Here is a 9,573-nt window from a genome sequence, read left to right as displayed (position 1 = left end):
ACCACTCATTGCCACCTAAATACTAAATACAGTACAATCAGCTGATTGGTGTCCGGTAAAACTCATTGCAGCACAGTAGTACGCAATGAAACCCCATTTGAATAAGCTGGCGGCAAAGAGCTGTTTTCTGGACTAAATACTTGCGTCGGAAGTTCGTCAAAATAATGTAGTGTGGCGTAAACAATATAATATGAACCCTTGATGACTCCGCTCAATTTTGTGGATGCATCTGCGAACGCCACCTAGTATATATTTTATGTATTTCTGTAATTGACGTAACCAATGCATAACTTATGTAAATCTAGATAAATAAATGACTTATGACTTTAGAGTAAAATACCCCCGCCGCAGTAAACCTGCAGACTAAGCGAATTTCCATTTGCCTAACTGGATTTACACTAAAATGTCTCCTTTAAAATATCTCATATATTCCCTATTTAAATAACATTAGTTTAACGAATACTTAAGTTTGCTGCAACAGGGAGGGTAAAAAGGTATTTGTTGTAAAATGTAATTGTTTCGTATGAAATGAATGAATTTTCCAAATTTGATCAAAATATGTTCATAAACAAGCAAACTACAACAGTTTACTTATTCTCCATAAGAATAACATAGGAATTTAAAATTTACAGATTTTTGGAGTTTTCTCTGTAACCATTAGGCATATAATAACGCTTCAATATACTAAATTATTTGTTGAGCGGAGCGAGCGAAGCGAGCGAAGCTCTTATACGTCGACTTTTATGCATTTCGTAATACGCAAACTCCTCCTAGACGGCTGAATCAATCGTTTTCAAATTTTGCATGGTGATAAAGACCATATCGGTGAGTGCCAACATCTATATGGCGTTAAAAAAGTCTCTCAGGAATCCGTAGAAAAATGAAACTGAAAATCACATTTTCTTAACATTAGTCTTATGGGTTGCTAGGTAACCATGTTGGCTGAATTAAATAACAAGTAAAAAGTAAACAAAAGATTTGAAGTTTTAGCATGTGTTCATAATAAGCCAACTACCCACAGTATACTAGGAAATTACAAATACAGTACAAAAGGAAAAACATCACTTGTTAATATTGAGCAAAGATTATACTTAAGATTACTCGATACATTGTAGGTAGTCAAGGGTAGCAGTGCGAAGTCTAGGATCTGTTTATGACGAATACATTAAGGTATCTGCAATCCTAAAATGCTATGGGAAGGGAAGGAAACAGGTCCGTGACGTAGGAAGTAGTGAAGGAAGTAGTAAAGGCAATCATAAAATGCTATGGGAATAGAGGGAAACAGGTCCGTGACGTAGGAAGTGATATGAAGGAAGTAGTAAATGCGAGCAGTCCGGAGTGTGGGGACTGTTTATGACGATAAGATTAGGGTATCTGCAATCCTAAAATGCTATGGGAAGGGAGGAAAACAGGTCCGCGACGTAGGAAGTGGTGAAGGAAGTAGTCAAGGCGAGTAGTCCGGAGTGCGGGAACTGTTTATGACGATTAGATTAAGGTATCTGCAATCTTTAAGTGCAATGGGAAGGGAGGGAAACAGGTCCGCGACGTAGGAAGTGGTGAAGGAAGTAGTCAAGGCGAGTAGTCCGGAGTGCGGGAACTGTTTATGACGATTAGATTAAGGTATCTGCAATCTTTAAGTGCAATGGGAAGGGAGGGAAACAGGTCCGCGACGTAGGAAGTGGTGAAGGAAGTAGTCAAGGCGAGCTGTCTGGAGTGTTGGAACTATTATGACGATTAGATAAGGGTATGGGCAATCAAAATTGCTATGGGAAAGGGAGGGAAACAGTCCCGTGACGTAGGAAGTGGTGAAGGAAGTAGTCAAAGCGAGCTGTCCGGAGTGTGGGAACTGTTTATGACGATAAGATAAGGGTATGGGGCAATCCTAAAATGCTATGGGAAGGGAGGGAAAGAGGTCCGCGACGTAAGAAGTGGTGAAGGAAGTAGTCAAGGCGAGCTGTCAGGAGTGAGGGAACTGTTTATGGCGATTAGATAAGGGTATGGGCAATCCTAAAATGCTATGGGAAGGGAGGGAAACAGGTCCGTGACGTAAGAAGTGGTGAAGGAAGTAGTCAAGGCGAGCTGTCTGGAGCGTGGGAACTGTTTATGATGATTAGATTAAGGTATTTGCAATCCTAAAATGCTATGGAAAGGGAGGAAAATAGGTCCGCGACGTAGGAAGTGGTGAAGGAAGTAGTCTAGGCGAGTTGTCCGGAGTGTTGGAAATGTTTATGACAATTAGATTAAGGTATCAGCAAACCTAAAATGCTACGGGAAGGGAGGAAAACAGGTCCGCGACGTAGGAAGTGATGAAGGAAGTAGTCAAGGTGAGCTGTCCGGAGTGTGGGAACTGTTTATGACGATTAGATTAAGGTATTTGCAATTCTAAAATGCTATGGAAAGGGAGGAAAATAGGTCCGCGACGTAGGAAGTGGTGAAGGAAGTAGTCTAGGCGAGTTGTCCGGAGTGTTGGAAATGTTTATGACAATTAGATTATGGTATCAGCAAACCTAAAATGCTACGGGAAGGGAGGAAAACAGGTCCGCAACGTAGGAAGTGATGAAGGAAGTAGTCAAGGTGAGCTGTCCGGAGTGTGGGAACTGTTTATGACGATTAGATAAAGGTATTTGCAATCCTAAAATGCTATGGGAAGGGAGGGAAACAGGTCCGCGACGTAGGAAGTGGTGAAGGAAGTAGTCAAGGCGAGTAGTCCGGAGTGTGGGAACTGTTTATGACGATTAGATTAAGGTATCTGCAATCTTTAAATGCAATGGAATGGAGGGAAACAGGTCCATGACGTAGGAAATTGTGTAGGATGTAGATGTGTGGATTTATGTATCTCCAATACTACGGTGCTTTCAGAGTGAACTAATGATTTTCCCCGAGCAAAGCTCGGTCCCCAGGTACTATAATCAAATGACGACACTAGCTTGAGGTTCGTGACGTATGAAGAGGTTAAGGAAGTAGTAAAGGTGAACAGTCTGGAGTGTGGAAACTGTTTATGACGATTAGATTAGGGTATCTGCAATCCTAAAATGCTATGGGAAGGGAGGAAAACAGGTCCGCGACGTAGGAAGTGGTGAAGGAAGTAGTCAAGGCGAGTAGTCCGGAGTGCGGGAACTGTTTATGACGATTAGATTAAGGTATCTGCAATCATTAAGTGCAATGGGAAGGGAGGGAAACAGGTCCGTGACGTAGGAAGTGGTGAAGGAAGTAGTCAAGGCGAGCTGTCCGGAGTGTTGGAACTATTATGACGATTAGATAAGGGTATGGGCAATCAAAAATGCTATGGAAAAGGGAGGGAAACAGGCCCGTGACGTAGGAAGTGGTGAAGGAAGTAGTCAAAGCGAGCTGTCCGGAGTGTGGGAACTGTTTATGACGATAAGATAAGGGTATCTGCAATCCTAAAATGCTATGGGAAGGGAGGAAAACAGGTCCGCGATGTGGGAAGTGGCGAAGGAAGTAGTAAAGGCGAGCTGTTCGGAGTGTGGGATCTGTTTATGACGATTAGATTCAGGTATCTGCAATCTTAAAATGCTATGGGAAGAGAGGGAAACAGGTCCGCGACGTAGGAACAGGTGAAGGAAGTAGTAAGGTGAGCAGTGTGGAGTGTGGGAACTGGAAACCGTTTGTAGCAGTTTTAATGTATCTGCAATGCTGAAATGCTATGAGAAGGGATGGAAGCATGCCCAAGACATAGGAAATTGTGAAAGAAGTAGTAAAGTCTAGCAGTACGGACAGTGGGGATGTTTGTTGCAATTAGATTAACGTATCTAAAATACTAAAATGCTATGGAAAGCGATGAATACAGGTCCACGACGTAAGTGGTGAAGGAAGTAGTAAAGGCTGGCAGTGCAGAGTGGGGGAACCGTTTGAGCAGATGGATAAGTGAATTTGTAATACTTAAATGCTATGAGAAAGGAAGGAAACAGGTCAATGACGTAGTAAATGGTGAAGGAAGTAGTAAGGCTAACAGCGCAGAGTGTGGGAACTGTCTTTGGCAATTACATTAATGTATCTGCAATCCTAAAATGCTATGGGAAGAGAGGGAAACAGGTCCACGACGTAGAGTGTGGTGAAGGAAGTAGTAAATGTGAGCAGTGTTGAGTTTGGGAATGGATTAATGTATCTGCAATGCTAAAATGCTACGGGAAGAGACTGTAGACTGTAATATGTTAAAAATGATTACGAAGCACAAATCGATACATATTTTCGATACATGCAATCGTTTACAATCGAAATTTACAACTGAGTTGACAACAGCTGATTTTTACTCCATAGAGGCTAAAAACGATTTTTACTCCCTAAATATTAAAAATGCTACTTTAGACCCGCAGCGCATGCATGAAAAAATACTATTTTTACTGCAGTAAGACAAGAACAATATAATATGAACCCTTGATGACTCCGCTCAATTTTGTGGATGCCTCTGCGAACGCCACCTAGTTTTTTAAGCTCTACATAATGGTTTTGAAAGAAATTGCTAAATTTTAAGTTTTTAGTGTCAACAATGGGAAAAACCTATTATTACCCCATAAACCCCTGTTCCCATAGTCCGATCATGCTGGTTCGCAAACTCGTTCGAATAAACGTGGGTTTACACGTTTGTACCAAATTTCATCAAAATCGGATGATTTTTGCTCGAGTTATCGCCTTATTGGACACATATATAAATATAAATATAAATATTTATATTTATATGTGTGTCCAATAGCGCGATATATATATATATGAATTTGAACGGATGGTGTTTTTGGTCTCTAGGGACCTCAAAACAAAAAAGTAAATCGGTCCCGGGTCCAGGTCTTACGATGAGTACTACGGTAATAACTTATTCCCTATATGGGAAATTCGCTAAAAAAGAAATAATTTAGTTTATTGTTGCATGCCTACCGGTTGAGGATGTATAAGAAGTTCCCAAGTTATTCTTAAGGATAATAACAAAACTTTTTTAGTTTTCTTGTTCTTGGATTTTACTTAATCAAATTTGGTAATCTTTGTTTATTTCTTTTTATTTAGCAAAGAAATAATCTGACATTTTTAAGAAAATACGAGATGCTATTAAGCAGGTTGTTTTGTTCGTGGTATGTCTATATAGTAACCGAGCTTCACAACGGGAGGAGAACGTGGTTAGAGTTGCAAGTTTAAAAATCTAGGCCTGTTATGGATCTAAGATTAAAAACTTAATTTTAACACCTAACCTTGTGTGCAATAAAATTCTTTACATCTTACTACACAGAAACAGGTACTTTTCCTATTCCATCCATAGGATGGGAAGTTACCCTTTGCCATGCCTAAACACGGAAAAGTAGTAATGTACTTTTACGCCACACTACATTATTTTGACGAACTTCCCACGCAAGGATTTAGTCCAGAAAACAGCTGTTTGCCGCCAGCTTATTCAATTGGGGTTTCATTGCGTACTGTACTACTATACTGTAATGAGTGTTACCGGACACCAATCAGCTGATTATACTGTATTTAGGTGGCAATGAATGGTTATAAACAAAAACGTAATGAGTAGTGATTTTTAGTCCTTTAGTTGGTGGGAATATATAAGGATTTGTACAGATTTATTAGTATGGCGTAAACTAACGTACGTAACTCGTCCAAAATGTGTGTACCGGACTCGTATGGTAATCCCGTACTCGACTTCGTCTCGCACGAGAACGACCACACTCGTCCGGTAAACACACTTATTTTCAGGACTAGTAACGTAATATACTATTACAGTGTACTTAGTCAGCTGTTGAAATAAACAGCTAATTTCAGCGGACTATTTTATTTTCAGAAAAAAAATCTAATTTATGTTCTGTCCTAAATAAATTGTGTCGCACGAAAATCCCGTACTCGGCTACGCCTTCTATAAACACCTTACCGCTTACCTGGCTAGTAACCTAATACAGTAGGCATATACTATTTCTTTATACCTACTGCATTTAGATAAGGTGTTTAAGTTTCTTAAGCAGCCATTACAGTTTACAGGTGGTTCTGATGTGTGTTTGTAAACACTGTAACAACTCTATGATTTATTTTAAATACCCCCCGCAGCAAACCTGCAGACTAAACGAATTTCCATTTGCTTGATTGGATTTACACTATCTCCTTAAAATATCACAATATTATTCCCTATTTCAATATAGCATTAGTTTAACAAGTACTTAGGTATGTTGTAACAGGGAGGGTTTTAAAGGGTTTTTTTTAAATATTATTACATGTAGGTAGTTTAATATGAAATAAATGCATTTTCAAATTTTGATCAAAAGATGTTCATAAACAAGCTAACTACAACAGTTTACTTATTCGCCATAAGAATATCATTGGGATTTTAAATTTAAAACGGTTTGAGTTTTCTCCGTAACCATTAGGCGCATAATAATGCTTCAATATACTAAATAATTTGTTATTAAGCTCTACAAAATAGTTTGGAAAGAAATTATTGCAAAATTTTATGTTGTCATTGCTTTTTATGGATCGCCATATTGGCAATGGAAAGGTTAACAAAAGAATCAAAGCATCTGCAGTTTGTTTAGGCAAATTAACGCAGTTTTTTAATTTCCTCATTTCCGGTGTAAGTTGCTGATACAAATGTACTACAACTCATTTAATATTTCAAAGTGTAACAATGAACAACGTAAATTTGTTATTTGGATTAATCTGTTTTAACACTAAGCTAGCAAGTTAAATGAAAAAACTATGTACACCCCTACTATGTCATTATATATTTCAAATAAATGTATGATTGAAAAAACTTTGATGGATACCATAATCATCCTCTAGCAAAGTTTGGCCTAGGTAGCAAGTTTTAACTACCTTCTTACACGAAAAAAACTGTTAATAAATCATAATACAAGTGCGACAAATAAATGTCAAATTATTTTAAGCCTTCAAACGGCAGAACACATATTATATACACAAGATAGTTGAGATAGCATTGACAAATTTGAAGGAGACTGCAAGCTGCAAGCGCCGTGAATAGAAGTCGTTCTGAGTTAAAAAAAAAGAACGACTCTCATTATACTCAACCGATCTGTTCAGCAAGAGCTGTTCACCTTCAATTTGAATCTCCCGCTCTTTGTCGATCTGTTTTGCTTGTCGACATTTTGCGTGTCGATAAAGTGGGAAAATTTACACAACCGTCCCACATAACAGACATCCCACATAACCGACATCCCACTTTACAGACATCCCATATTACCGACACTGTCGACATTTTGAGTTGTCGACAAAGTAGGACTATTTCAGTGTCGATCTTTTGGGATGTCGATAAACTGGGACCCCACGGAAGAAAGTGGGCAATGGAGTTAAAGGGGACCGTGTTCTATGTTCTATGGCAATACTGTACTATACACTATAACAAATTACGTCAGTGGCTCGCTCGAAATTAAAATACCTCCACCGCGCCGCAGCAAACTTACAGACTTAGCGAATTTTAATTTGTATGATTGGATTTTTACTGAAATATTTCCATACACAGGTAATATTTGTTACATTTATTCCCCATTTAAACAACATTAGATTCAACGAGTACTTAGGTTTCTTCACCAAATTGTAAAATACTAAGTAAAGCTGGGGTTTCCTAGGCGCGGAAGCGGAGCGTGGAGAGAGGAACGCGGGCCGGAGAGCGGACTCCTCAATGTTACTGTTTTCCTAGAAGCGGAGCGGAATGTCATGTAAATCGCGTTTCCGCTCTCCACGCTCCTCTTCCGCGTCTAGGAAAACCCGGCTTAAGTAGGGACATAGATAAAACATACTCCTGTAGGGATTTCCTGTTTGTTATGATACACGACATATGGTTTATACTGTATGTTGGATTGATGATTCCTACATTGATTTACAACCAAACTCATTTTTTTTTTTAGTACTTGTTTGTATAAAACATAGAATTTGGCATATTATTTGGAAGATCTAAGATTTCTATTGTTGATATTATTATCCCCTTTATGGCCCGTTGTCCAAGAACGCGTCTGTTGCGTCTGAAGGCCCGTTGTCCAAGAACGCGTCTGTTGCGTCGGACGCTGAGTAATAGACGCTAGCGATGGACGCTCAGTGACTGCTAAGCATTGATTTCAATGGACCCGTTGTCCAAGGGAGCGTCTCTAGCGTCTGACGCTTGAGACGCTGAGCGTCTGACGCGGGGCACTGCTCCGGGAGCAGACGGGATCGCTGACGGCCAGCGTCTATTGCATTGTTGTTTCTGTGTTCACCCGTATACTCCATAATATACAGTATCTTAATGTAATGGCTATAGTCAAAGAAATATAGAATATGACCTAAAAAGATTGCAAGATAATGTTTTAGGGTTTCATTTTGTAGTGTTGACTCTGCTGATTGATATACTAAAGGTTGCCAAAAATCGGTCCATGAGAAACCCCCTAAAATCATTAGGCCTATACAAAATGGTGACTTTTCCCAACATTGGAAAAATAATAAAAAATGATTCCACATGCATCTTTTATGCACATTTTCGAGATATTGACTTAAGATCACCACCAGTATTTATTGGGTGGTTAGTACTTCATTTCGATAGGAAACACGTTTATGGCCACCATCTTGGATCCGCCATATTAGATATACATATTGTTTTTATGTAATGATTGTTTTGTGACACATAATTTACAAAACTAGATTTTCATGCTAATTTCAATGCGGGAATCCGTTTTTATTTATTTTTCGTTTTAAAGAAATTCAAACGAAAACTCCTCCCCATAGACGTTTTGTACTTTTATCATTTTTTTAAATATCTCCAGTTCTTATTAACGCTTGCAGTTCGTTTCAACCTTAAAATATTCAGTAATGTAAGGGCTTCCATCTGAGTTATTGATAATTGAAATCAGACGAGTTAGAGACCCGCTACGAACAAAAACACAAAATTAAATCAAAATTAAATTAAAGTTATAGTCTAAAATAATTCACCAAAGTATTGACTTTTATTTTAGCTATGGATTACATATTGGGAGTTATTTAGAATAGGAGATATCTGTATTTAAGTAAAGAAAAATTTCAAAATAATAATAAATTAGTGTTAAATTAAATTATTACAACTTAAACTTTAAAGGATTTAACGGAACTTAAACTGTTGCCATTAAAAGAAAAAAAAATCAATTAATGCACTCTTGTCTGCATTAAAGTGGTTTTTGATAGGTATTCTAAAATATCCTTCCTCACTTCTCTTTTTGAAAACACGGTGGGTACACAATCGAGGTTCACTAAAGGTCCAGAATTTCGTTTTCTATCTCTTCGATGAATAGGATCTTCAACACTTGGCTCTTAACGCTAATAGTGAGAGCAAAATAAATTTTTACACAGTCAGCAACCAACTGTTGAACTGAATAGACGCGTTCTTGGACAACGGGCCTCCAAGCGATCGACGCTCAGCGATCATCGCTCTGCTGAGCGTCAGACGCGCCTTGGACAACGCAGCTTTATCGGCATCATCAAGAATATCATTGTGATTTTCTTAATTGGTGCTGTTTGAACGGGATATATAAAAAGATTGCCAAATATTATGATTCAAGACATACATTTTTTATATAGACCTTAAAAAAGGAGAACATTGATCTTTCAATTTTGTTT

This window comes from Macrosteles quadrilineatus, unplaced genomic scaffold, assembly GCF_028750875.1.
Source record: "Macrosteles quadrilineatus isolate MER2022 unplaced genomic scaffold, UCM_ALF_1.0 Scaffold_1__1_contigs__length_201487025, whole genome shotgun sequence".
NCBI lineage: Eukaryota > Metazoa > Arthropoda > Insecta > Hemiptera > Cicadellidae > Macrosteles > Macrosteles quadrilineatus.
This window is presented reverse-complemented; position numbering follows the sequence as displayed.